Source organism: Macrotis lagotis, chromosome X, assembly GCF_037893015.1.
Source record: "Macrotis lagotis isolate mMagLag1 chromosome X, bilby.v1.9.chrom.fasta, whole genome shotgun sequence".
NCBI classification, from domain to species: Eukaryota; Metazoa; Chordata; class Mammalia; order Peramelemorphia; family Peramelidae; genus Macrotis; species Macrotis lagotis.
The window spans coordinates 509,364,720-509,377,806 of NC_133666.1; the positions used below are offsets into that span (position 1 = coordinate 509,364,720).

Consider the following 13,087-nt stretch of genomic DNA (forward strand, 5'->3'; position numbering starts at 1 on the left):
ATGCATGCTCTCTCTATCATCAATCATAGAATGAGAATAGCAACTTCCCCCCACCAATATGGGCAATACAGTGTTTCATTGTAATTGTGCCATTGTGAGAAGCTGGTGTGGTTCATAAATCTTTGCTTGGGAACAGAATGTAATCACATTTAACAGGACCTGTGACTTCTTGAATTGTAGGTACATTGGCACAAGAACAGTAAGTACATGGGTTTCCTAAGTTGCTCAAGAGATTCCTTTCAGTCTATGTGTGTATGGGAGATAGCATTTGAAGGAAATAACCAGAGTGTGGGAGGAAAGTAAGCTTGAAACACAGCTGTGTGATGTGTTGATGTGTGAGTTCCCCCAGCTCAGATGTGTTCCTCAATCTATAACCAGATCTACATTTCCCTCTCTTCTAACAGATATGTTAAAGGACAAGAGGTAAGCGATTCTTCTGATCATTTGTGTAATCTATTATGTTTGTCATTGTCTAAATTTAAGTGAGAGAGAATGCCCTTTTAGTTTGTTTTGATACAACTGTCCTAAGACACATTAAACAATTTTTTCTGTTTTTTTCTATGCAATATATGTGAATAATTTGCATTTAAAAAAACATTTTGAATATAGTATTTCTTCTCCCTAGAATTCACTCAGCATTTTATTGTTCTCTCAGAAAAGAGTAAAGATGAGGGAGAGTGAGAGGGATCGGGAAGACTGTACTTTTTTTGTGAATGACTTATTTTAAAATATTTTTTAAAAAAGCTACTAGATATTAAAAAAAAATACCCTCACATATGTTCCCATTCTGTTTTTTAATGAGATAGCAAATATTTTTGCTATAGATCTTGGTATACTTAAGTTTATTTTGGAAATAAGCTTGTATGTTTAATACAAAGAGTTTTTCAAAATAATATGCAAATGTCAAAGTTTTCTTTATTAACTTATGGTTTTACTATGTGTTTTTCTTAGCTAACATTTACTGACACTATTTAGCATTTAGATTACAATCAGGCTAATCAGTATTATGACCAAAGAGTTTGCAAATTTTCTATTCGAGTAATACATTTATTTTTAAATTAATGGAGGAATTAAAATTGGATATATTGCTACTTTTCTGGAAGATATTGAAATTTTATCATCTTCACTTCATAAAATGTAAATTATTAAGGTTTTGCTTTTAGATGATTCAAATGTTTTTATTTTAATACTTTGAAAATGAATGTTTTGCTTTCTTCTTTGTGTTTATATGATATTGAAGCTTTGATAGATAGTATAAATCAGAAAATGTAGTTTCGGGAATTAGTACTTGATAGTATTATCAACTTATTTTGCCAGAAAAATAAGATTCAAAGATCCACTAACTTTTTTTAAAAAAAGAAACCAATTATAAAATTCTTCTAAAGTGAAATCTCTTTCACAGTGCTTCCATACAAATGAATTGAACATCTTAAGATAAAGTAATGAAATTATTACTAGTCAATTCTTTTCAGCATGTTTCACTTTGTTTTTTATATCTATCTACATATTAAGCTAAATTTCATGGAGATATAAAAACTTTAAACTCTATAATTACCAACAATTCATCAGATGAAAGCCAGGAATTGACTTCAGAGAATTCTAGCTTGAATACTATTTTGCAAAGCTTTTTTAGTGGTCATGAGGGAGATAGGCTAAAAAAATTATTTGTTGCTCACCTGGCTCCCACTTCTTCCCACCCAATCTCTTTACCCTCATCAAAGAATAGGGTATTACAAGAATAGACAATTACAAGTAATAATTTAAACATACAAACAAAACATCAAAATGCTTTAAGGTAGAATTTGCCCATGCAAGCATCACAGGATACAACTAATGAAATTCACCTTCAACTATTTCCTGTATTAGTATGTTTACTGATTTAGCTGAGGCCCGGCTTTACATAACACAAAGGCTAATAGGACAATATATGCTTATCTTGATATGTCTTGCCAATATGTACTGTCCTCAATGAATTTGTTTGTACTCATAGATTTTATGGAATTTTCTTCATAGAAGAAACGATGAATAAGAATCAATATTTTTCTCTTAGTTTTATATTGTGTCAGGGACTAGACTCATGATTTTAATTGCCTAAAGAACTCCTATAAGGTGATCCTACCCCTTAATTTACATGAAGAAATTGAAGCCTCGAGAAATAACTTATCTAAGTTCATTCAGGGCCTCGTTCTTAAAGTATCAATTGGTTAATCTTGTTCAAGTCATTTTCAGCTTTGTGGGCCTCAATTTTCTCATCTGGAAAATGAGAATAGAATAAATGAGCTCTAAGATTCCTTTCAGTTCTAAATTCTATGATCCAATAATGTTACTTAGTCTAGTCAACCAAAAAGAAACAGGTAGGACCTACATTTAAAAAAAAATATCATTAGTTTTACCTTCTCCATTGTGCTTTTTTTAATGGGCAACATCAAAGAAGGGTGATTTCAATCTTATAAATGAGCTCAGAAAACTTCTAATTTTAGAAGGACTTTTTCTTAAAGCAACCTTCCATCTCATTTTTATTGTTACAACACCAGCATGAACTATGACTTTTCATGGACAAGGCTTTTAAAGGCTTTGAGATCATTTTCTGATTTTTTTTTTCTGTGCATAGTCCATTTGGGGAAAGGTGGGCAGGTTGCCCAATCTCTTCTTGTATTAGGAACTCAAACTCATAGTCAAAGGTACCCAGATAGTACCCAGCCAGATTTGAGATTATAACTGATGTAGTAAAGGCCTAGGGAACTAGAACATTGTCAAAGAAATTTCTCTTTGAGTAGTTCAGCTGACATCCCAAAGAGCTCACTTGTAGATGCTGTATATAGAAAAACTTTTTCCTAACAGCTCTATAGCCAAGAACAGAACTTACTAGAGTATCAAGTAAATGAATTTCCTTACTTGCCTTGGAATTCAACGATCCATTTTCTATGTAAGGTACATAAGGAAAGGATTTTTTGCACCTTCTCAAGCTGTGAACTGTCTATAACAATTCCAATATTGGTCTAAAATAGGATCATAAACTCTTTAAAATAAATATTTTGCTATTTCATTAAACATCCAGGCTTTTATAACTTTCATTCATAACTATGATTTAGCAGGTTGGAAGGTTCTCTTTCATTCAACAAGGTAGAAATAATCAGTTCATCCAAAGGGGTCAGCTAATTATTTCTTCATTTAACGTTCCCATACAAACAAACTAGTCTGAAGAATTGTGGGCTTGATAGGTGATTGTTAATATTTCTATTTAGAGTTGTCTGTCCATGATAAGATTACATTGCAGTTTTGCTTATGGAGAAAACCTCTCCATGGGAATATTTGATTTTCTAAGTGAAGCTGTTATCATCTTCATCATCATCAACAACTACAACCTTACATCCTAAAGTAGAAGAGAGACTGTGATAAGTTCTAATTCTCTTACCGCCTCCAGTAGTAAAAAGTAGAATCAGTTTAGAATTGAAAGATGACAGAGTTCATTGAGACCAAGAGGAAATGTATTGGCCTAGGCCCCAGAAGGCAGAACTGGAATCTGGTGGAAGTGAGAGCCAGATTTAGACTTAAAACAAGTGGGCTCCTGGGGAAATTTTAACCTTTCTCATTCCTAAGAAAAGGGAAAGAATAAAAGCCTCATGAGAGTCAATGACATCAGAGTGCCCAAGAATAGGGACTGCCTCCTAGGAGACAAGGGAGGGGTTGCCTTATTTGTAGCCACTGCTGAACCCCTGTCCCTCCTATCCCCTAAACAATTGAATTGACTAGAGAAAGAATCCTGGGACAAAAAGGGAAAATGAAACAGATGCAGAGATCCAGATTCCTGTTGCTGAGGCAAAAATAGGGGATAGCTGTACTTTTTAATATATTATTTGCTCTTTCTTTCTTGCAGTCTTCTGAAAGTTATATCCCCAATCTTTATATTTCTTTAAGAATTTGTTGTTTTGCCACATATTTTAAAAAGCACAATTTTCTCTAAAGTCTCATGGTTGTTGACTTCAATATTGATGCATGCAAGCCATTGAGGGTTAAATGAAGCTAAGAGATAGCAGAGTATGGTGAGGCATACACAAGGGAAAAGTAGATTTGATATGGGGACCCATAGGATGGATTCTCCAGGGAAATCAAGAGAAATTCTCTGTCTGAAGCTAAAGATCTGATCTAAACAAAATAAATTTTACTTATTCATATTTGTATGGCTTCCCAGGTTGAGAATATATGCAAATATATTTGCCTGGTCAAAGGCATCTGTGGCTAGCAGTCATGGGAGGTGGGGAATGAAAAAGAATTAGTTTGTTCTTTAGGGATGGCTGTTTTTAGTGACTTTGATTTTTCTCATTGTTTCATCTCTGATGGATTTAAGGAAATTTTTCCTCTTAAGGTTTGGACTGAAACACTAGAAAGTCAGGCCTGAAGGAAGAAGTTAGAACCAAGATATAATAAATACCCAAGATATAATACCCATACAAGAGATGGGGTCAGTCAAGAGGATATAATTAGTTCTGCTCACTAAAGTATACTCCCTCATTTCATACTGTGATATGTATGGCTCATCCCACAATGACTATTCTGTGAAATATTTCTTAAAAATTAGAGCTGCCCAAAAATAAAGTATCTGGCCCAGGAGATAGAGAGTTCCCTTTGAAGGTTTTTAAGTTCAGGCTATATGACCACTTATCAAAGATGGAACATTCTTTTAGGCTGATGAGATGGATAAGATGCACATTGGGATTCCTTCCAGCCCTTAATTTGGAAAGTATATGATGATTTAACGATTTGAACTCTATAATAACAATAGCTCTGAATAACTAATATTTATGCAGCACTTTAAAGTTTGCAAAGTGTTTTACATAGATCATCTCATTTGATTCTCTCAACTACTCTATGAGGCAAGAGCTATTATTATCCCCATTTTACAGATGAGGAAAATGAGAGTAAGATTCTAAGTGACTTGCCCATGGTCACATAACTAGGAAGTTTATGAGGCAGGGTTTACTCTTGACTTCAGGGCTAGCACTCTGTCCACTTTTATGTTTTCCCCTTCCCACATTACCTAAAGTAACATGAATTAAATGTGTTTTTTCTCTGACTCTAGTCTGCAAATCTATTTTAAATACATGATCAAGAATCATAATTTAGAGCTGGAAAGAAAGCTTAAACATCTTTGATTCCAATTCCTTGATTTTATAGATGTCAAAACTGAGGTACAAACTATCCCAGAGATACATCTAATAAGCATCTGAAGCAAGATTTTAACTCAGGTCTCTTTTTTTGGCCTCTCAAGACTCATACTCCCTCTACTGCCTATTTGATGACTATATCATTAATAAACCCCAAAGACTTTCATTCAGAAAAGAATGAAATAAACTGCTTAATTTTATCATATGAATATGGAACAGAAATATGATGCAGTTGATAATATTTTCAGTTTCCAAAAGGCTGCCAAAACATACAAAATTATTAGAAATAATTAATGGGGTTTTAGTTTCATTCTGGACAATCTTAATAACTGACCCTGATTGGGTAGTGAAATATCTTTCCATGGTTGTCTTTTTTTTTGCCTAGAATGTTCTCACTCCTCTTGGCTTTCCTGACTTCTCTAAAGATTCAGCTCATCCTTCTCAGCCCTACCCATTGCTATCTTTCCTCTCTAAGATTACCTTCCAAGATATGTACTTTTTATAGGTCTTTTATGTACATAATTAGTCAATAAACATTTATTAAGTGCCTGTTTTATGCCAGGTACTCTCTTACATACTAAGGTTTCCAAAAAGATGCAAAAGACAACCCCCTACCCTTCAGGGGTCTCACAGGGGAGACAGCAAGTAAAAAAAAATTATACAAACAGGAGTGATCTAGGTGATCTAGGAGGACCTGAGTTTAAATGTGGCCTCAGACCCTTACTAGCTGTGTGACCCTGGGCAAGTCACTTAACCCTGTTTGCCTCAGTTTCTTAACTGTAAAATGAGTTGGAGAAGGAAATGGCAAATCATTCTATTTCTTTGTCAAGAAATCTTCCATGGGGTCAGGAAGAGTTAGACACCACTGAACAATAACCACAATGTAAGTGTACCATATAGATATTTGTATAATTTCTCCTAATGAAGCTCCTAGAGGTCAGGGCTTTATGTATCCTGCCCATATGTACAATATATATTTTGTATCCACCGCATTTACCATAGCACCTGGGACAAAAAAAATGAAGTCACTAGGTGATAGAGTCTTGGATTTCATTTTGAGCTTTCTAAGAAGTGTTGCCTGAGCAAGTCACTTAATCTCTCTGTTTCTCAGTTTTCTCATATGAAAAGTGGAAATAATAATCATAGTATCTTCACATAGTATCTTTTGTTATGAGGAAAAATGAAATATTTACAAAGCACTTTGAAAAGTTTAAAGTGCTACGTATATACTGTCTAGCTAATAGTAGTTGGTGGTGGTGGTGGTGGTGGTAGTGATAGTGATGCTCTGTTTAAATAAATGTTCTTTAGCAGACAATAGAGGAGCAGAAAGGATTCAAAAGGAAGCTGGAAGAGATAGGTAAGAGAATGCCATTTAGAGACATAAGCAATTAGTTGATTGTAAATGGAGCTGAGAATCCCTGAAGAAAAGAGGAAAAAAGTTTGGAGAATTTGGAGAAACTGATATAGAAAGTTGGCAGCAGGATCTATGAGAGGCTATTATTTAATAATATTCATTAATCTTTGATTTTTGACTTTTGTTAATAAAACTCTATAACTACTTTTCACACAGACACTTAGTTATTTGCCTTTAGTCTTCTCTTACCATCAGATAGTACTGTATGTGAAGATCTCATGAGATCCTGGCCAGTCTCTCTCTCTCTCTCTCTCTCTCTCTCTCTCTCTCTCTCTCTCTCTCTCTCTCTCTCTCTCTCTCTCTCTCTCTCTCTCTCTCTCTCTCTGTGTGTGTGTGTGTGTGTGTGTTCCTGGTTATATGGCTCTCAGACTTCTCAAGGTCAGAGGCAGGAATTAAAACTTAGCCTTGGTCTCCTGACTTAGCTCTTTTTGCTGTTTCTGCTATGCTAGTGGAAAAGAAAGCTTTCTTCAGTGTCCTTTATCAACTGCTTTTTGTTATATTCTTTTTTTGTGGAGATAAGTATCCCTACTCAGACCTCCTCTTTGGAGTCTGCCCCATTCATCCACCCAGAAGCCTTCAGAGACAATATTCTGAGGAAGGATGATTAGAGCAGGAGAAGGTCTGCCCCTTGCAAAGTCATGGGAGGCGAGGCCTAATGTGTTTCCTTGTTCCAGGAAAGGCAGATGTCCCAGATTCCAGCTTTCAAGTTTAATATCATGAGCATACAATGTTCTGGTGATGGGTCTTTAACATTCATGCTTGGAAAGGTCTCTATCAACTTAAGCTGATGGCACTTTGTGATTAAGCATAAAACCTGGTAGACAAGAGAGATTGAAATTGTGGAAGACCTTATATAATCAGTATACACTAGAAAGTTTCTGGTAACTTAAGCCTGGGCTTGGTTCAGAGCACAGGAAGAAAAGTTTTCCTATGATATTATCTTCCATTTAGAATTTAAAGCTTTTAATAATCTGATCTTTTCCAATATTTCAAGTTTAATTTTTTTAACAACCTGGTCTTTTCCTAGATTTACAGTTTAATTAAAAAAAACCCATAAAACTTTCCTCTACACTAGAGTATAGCCATGCAGGGCTACTTGTCCCTCCACTCACTTGATTCTCCATCTCCCATCCCCTTTACACTCACAGCCCCTCTCTACCTGGAAGGATCTCCCTCTTTATCTATAACTCTTAGAATTGCTTGCTTCCTTCAAGGTTCAGCTCAAGTACCACTTCCTCTAAAAAGCCATTCAGGGGATCCACATCTTTTAACACTCTCCCCTTTAAAGTCTCCTTCCAACTACTCCTTATTTATTTTATTCATATTGATTTTTTATCAAAAATACTGATTTGTAGATATACACTGATTGATATATCAATAATACAAATTTATCTTATATATAAAATGGTATTTATATGCATATGCATATGCATGTGCATTTGTGTATATGACCACATATATAATATAATATATATAACTGTGCATTTTATATGCATGTACACATATATAAAAATGTGTATATATGCATGTACCATATATGTTATATATATATGTGTGTGTGTGTGTGTGTGTATAAATATGGATGGATGGATGGATGGATGGATGGATGGATGGATGGATGGATGGAGTTAAGTGGTGCAGTGGAGAGAGCACCAGACCTGGAGTCAGGAAAATCTTATCTAGCCTCAGACACTACCTTAAGTCACTTAACTCTGTTTGCCTCGATTTCCTCATCTATAAAATGAGATAGAGAAGGATATGACAAACCCACTCTAAGATCTTTGCTAAAAAAAACTTCAAAATGCGGGTCATAAAGAGTCAGACACAACTGAAATAATACAACATTATGGATAGATTGAGAGAGAAATACATACATGTTTTATATTGAGAGAGAGAGAGAGAGAGAGAGAGAGAGAGAGAGAGAGAGAGAGAGAGAGAGAGATGGTCTTCTGTACTGGAATGTAAGTACCTTGAAAATAGAGACTGTTTTTTCTGTTTCCTTTTGGAAAAAACCCCCAATACTTAATATAGTATCTGGGACAAAGTAAGCACTTAAATATTTGCTGATTGATAATCTTTAAAGATAGACAATAGCAAACTTGACCATGCTATTTAATTGCCAGTTAACTAAAAGGGAGTTTATACATAATCCCCAATAGGGTTTTAGTCTTTAAGTAAGTTCTCCATGAGGGTGTAGTGGTAAATGTTTAATAACCAGCTTGGGAGGGGGAGGCAGGGAGCAGGAGGGGGAAAAGTGCAGGTGATGGTGACACTCTAAAGTTTAATCTGAATAATATTTTCCACCACTTTCTTACATGTAGAAAATCATCAAAACAAAAACACAAGCGCTTGTGTGCAATATTTGCCTATTTCTAACATATAAATGCTCACACTAATAATTTAGCAATTATCTCTTACCACTTTGGTTGTATTCAGTTATGCCTCTGCTTCTACTCAATATCAACCTTAAATTACCATTGTAGATATGGTACAAATTTATAATATTGCATGGTCTGCTTTTCCCTTGGACAAAATCTGTTAAGTCTGGGGGAAAAAGTGACTGATATCACTATAGGGTTTCTGAAAGTGGAAAGCAGGGGAGAGATTTTTGTTTTTTCAAAAGGCAATGTGGTGGGGGCAGCTAGATGGCACAGTGGATGGAGCACCAGCCCTGGAGTCAAAAGGACCTGAGTTCAAATCCAGCCTTAGACACTTAATAATTGCCTACTTGTGTGACCTTGAGCAAGTCACTTAACCCCATTGCCTTAAATAACTTTTAAAAAAGTCAACATGAGCATCATTTTTAGCATATTTACTTTTAAGTGTGTCAAGTTAGTTACAAATCAATTTACCTAAAGAAACACTAAATATATCATATGTCTTTGCTATTATTATGTCTATGGAGTTTTTCTAGACCCTAAAATTCCCTTATGATTTTAAAAAAGTGCATAGAAATATCCAGCAGCTACCTAACTCAATTTTTTTATTTTCTTTTTTGTATTTTTTCTAGTTAAATATAAAGAAAATTTTCAATATTCTTTTGTTTTGTAAGATTTTGAGTTCCACAGTTTTCTCCCTCCCTCCCAAGATAGAAAGTAATCTGATACAGGTTATACGAGCACGTTGATGTTAAACATATTTCCACATTACTCAAGTGGTGAAAGAAGAATCAAAACAAAAGAGAGAAAATCATGAGAAAGGAAGAAACAAAAAAAAAAACTTAACAAAATGAAAAGATAGTATGCTTTTGTCTGCATTTAGACTCCGTAATTCTTTCTCTGGATGTGGATGGCATTTTACACCACAATTCTTTTGGAATTCTTTTTGATCATTTTATTGTTGAGAATAGCTATCATGCCTGATCATCACACAATGTTTCTGTTAAAGGGTACAAGGGTTTTTTTGGTTCTGTTCACTTCACTCTGCATTAGTTCATGTTAGCCTTTACAGGATTTTCGGAAATCCACCTGCTCATGATTTCTTACAAAATAATAGTATTCCATCATATTCATATACCACAACTTGTTCAACCACTCCCTAATTGTAGGCATTCAGTTTCCATAAATTTTTTCTTTAATCAACTGTTTAACTTAATTCAACCAATTCTTACATGTAGAATTGTTTCCTTATTTATTTGAATTTTTAAAAATCATAATTTTTATGTTCTGTTTTATCTTAGAATCCATTGGTTCTGAATGTATGAAAGGAAGAAAGAAAGCAAGCATATATTAAGTGTCTACTTTGGGTCAGGGATTGTTCCATACCTTATGCAAATATCATCTCTTTTGGTCTTCACAACAATCCTGGGAGGTAAGTGCTATCATTTTATAGTTGAAGAAATTGGGACAGAGGCTAGGTGACTTGCCCAGAGTCATACAGTCAGTAAGCATCTGAGTCTGGACTACCTGACTCTACCTCCAATGCTCTCTCCATTATACCACCCAGTGATGTGATATATATTTTTTCATAAATACAAATCCTAGGAGCAAAAGTATATTCAGGAATATTCTGATAAGGAGAAAGACAATAGAGAAAAGTAGTGTCCATCTAGGAACTTGGTCACAATATGGAATTATGAGATTTTTTTTAGGTTTTTTGCAAGGCAAATGGGGTTAAGTGGCTTGCGCAAGGCTGCACAGCTAGGTAATTATTAAATGTCTGAGACTGGATTTGAACCCAGGTACTCCTGACTCCAGGGCCGGTGCTTTATCCACTGTGCCACCTAGCTACCCTATGAATTATAAGATTTTATAGTTGCAAGGAACCTTACTTTGGAAGGATATGCTATTCCCTCTGTAAAAATAACTCAAGGTTTATATTTGATCCTAGAGGTAAAAGGGAACCAGTAGAGTGAGTTGGAGAGGGAAAAGGGAGGGGATGACATGGTCAGGACTGCACTTTGGGAAAATAACTTTGGCAGCATAATAGGTTTAAAGTTTATTTACTGAATGATTACTCTTAAGCAGTGTGATGGAGTGGAGAAGGTCTGAAAGTTTGCAACTTTTCCCCATCTGTCTCATCTTCCTCAGTCCTTAAGAGCTTGGTGCCTTCTCTCATAGTGAGAAGGCACCAACCTTTTGCCACAACATCTCAATACAATCTTTCCTTTTGAAACTTTAATGTTCTGTGCTCTAAATTTACTTCATACCCCTCATTTTTTCTTCTACTCTTTCTCCCCTACCATCATAGTTCCCGTTCCATTAGAGTTTGGTTTTAGAAAATTCTTTTGATTGAACTATTCCATTATTCTTCTGGTGATATGATATGGCCATGAATCATGGAACACCACAATTTCTAAATAATCAAAATTGGTGGTGACCAAAAGGACAACAGAGTGAAAGGAATGGTAGGATTGAGGTAGAGTACAGCATATGATGACTTTTATCCAAGAAGTAGAAAAGAAAGGGGAATCTATCAAGGAGGAATACCTGAGGAGCAATTTAAGTGATGCTCTAACTTCTATGAAATGTAAAAAGGAGTCCAACACTATGGAGAATATGGACAAGAATAATCCCAGCATGAGGATTACTTGGGTTATGATCTTCATTAAGAGAAATAAAATACATAATAAAAGTCAAAAGTATATAAAAATATTACACTGTTCAGGTTACTAAGTTGCTTTTGTAGTTTGCCACTTTCTGGGTGCTAAAAAGTCTATAGAGATAACCTTATCTCTGGTTGTTTGTCTTATGAGAGACAGCTGCCCCCACACCCCCATCCCCCTGGAGCTTTTGTTTGCTTGTTTCTTTGGGGGGATTTTTCTTGCTGGAGGACTAAACAGCAAATGCTCGTAACATGGACCTTGTGGGAAGCCCCTCCCCCACGATCCCAGATATTGGATAACTGGATTGGGCAGTTGTTGGGATTCTGCCATAATTATAGATGATTAAACTCTCTAGGAGTGAAGGACTGGAATGATGGGCCACTAGTTCCTTTAGAAGGAAAGAAAGCTGAAGCATGTCAATCAGCTGAAGCCCACCCCTCAAAATGCAGAGGAGTGCAAGCTGAGTTAAAAGCAAAAAAGTTTTATTGTGAGGAAAATTAGACATTCCAGCCTAGGGTCTCCCATACAAGGTACATAGAAGCCTATAGCCCAGGAGAGGCAAAAAGAACTGACCAATGGGACAAGGAGCCTAAATGAACTGAGGTAGAGTGGCAAGTCAAGAGAATCGAAGATGACTAGTATTCTGTCTTGTCTAATCCCTGGTTTCCCTTCAAGACTCACCCCAAGTGTTATCTTCTGTCTGAGGTCTTTCCTGTTACTGCAACTGTTAGAGCCTTCTCCCTACCCTGGATACACTGAGAATTTCCTAGGAAGTTCATACATGGGAACCCAGGAGCTTGGGAACTGCTCTGAACTCCTAATACCAATTGTCTATATTGTAGTTAGCAATTTATTTTCCATTCTTTCATGTGTATCAGTATTTCTTCCTTAGCTATCAGGTTATAGGGAGAAATTATGTCTTAGGTTTTTTATGTGTAGTCACACAATATGAATCATAGTGATAAACAAATGAAAGGTATTTAATAAGAGCTTAATAATAATTCATTTTGTGTAATTTTGATCATCTTTGTTATTCTTCTTTATTTCTCCAGCTCTGCATTTTAGTATATTATTATGAAAGCTGAACATAATAAAGATCTAATAATAGTTCACATTTATATAACATTTTATGAATCATAAAGCACTTTAAAAATATTTTACTCATTTTGATTTTTAGAAATTTTTCAATGCTGGAGTCAGTTGTCATTATCTCTATCTTACTACTGAAGAAACTGAGTGTCAGAGAAGTGAAAGTAATGGTCACCTATCTCGTCAGAGCTGGATTTCAGATTCAGGGATCTCCTAATGATTTCTCCTTTGTCATTCTGTCTCCTTTGGTTTACAGAGTACATTTCTCAAAATAACTCTGTGAGACAAATAATGCAACTGTTATTATTTTGATTTTTGTGGAAGAGGATATCAAATCTTAGAGTAACTCATGACCACATGTGACAAGTAAATAAA

General features: G+C 35.3%; 1 long non-coding RNA gene across 3 annotated transcripts in view; it reads left to right on the plus strand.

Moving 5' to 3' along the window:
* Positions 1 to 205: 205 nt before the first annotated feature.
* LOC141502232 (uncharacterized) overlaps positions 206 to 13,087 on the plus strand; it is a 54,905-nt gene continuing 42,023 nt past the window's right edge. For all 3 annotated transcript variants that reach the window (XR_012472468.1, XR_012472467.1, XR_012472466.1), the window contains exons 1-2: positions 206 to 423; positions 10,259 to 10,389. This is a non-coding gene — a long non-coding RNA (uncharacterized LOC141502232). The remainder of the gene's footprint in view (positions 424 to 10,258; positions 10,390 to 13,087) is intronic.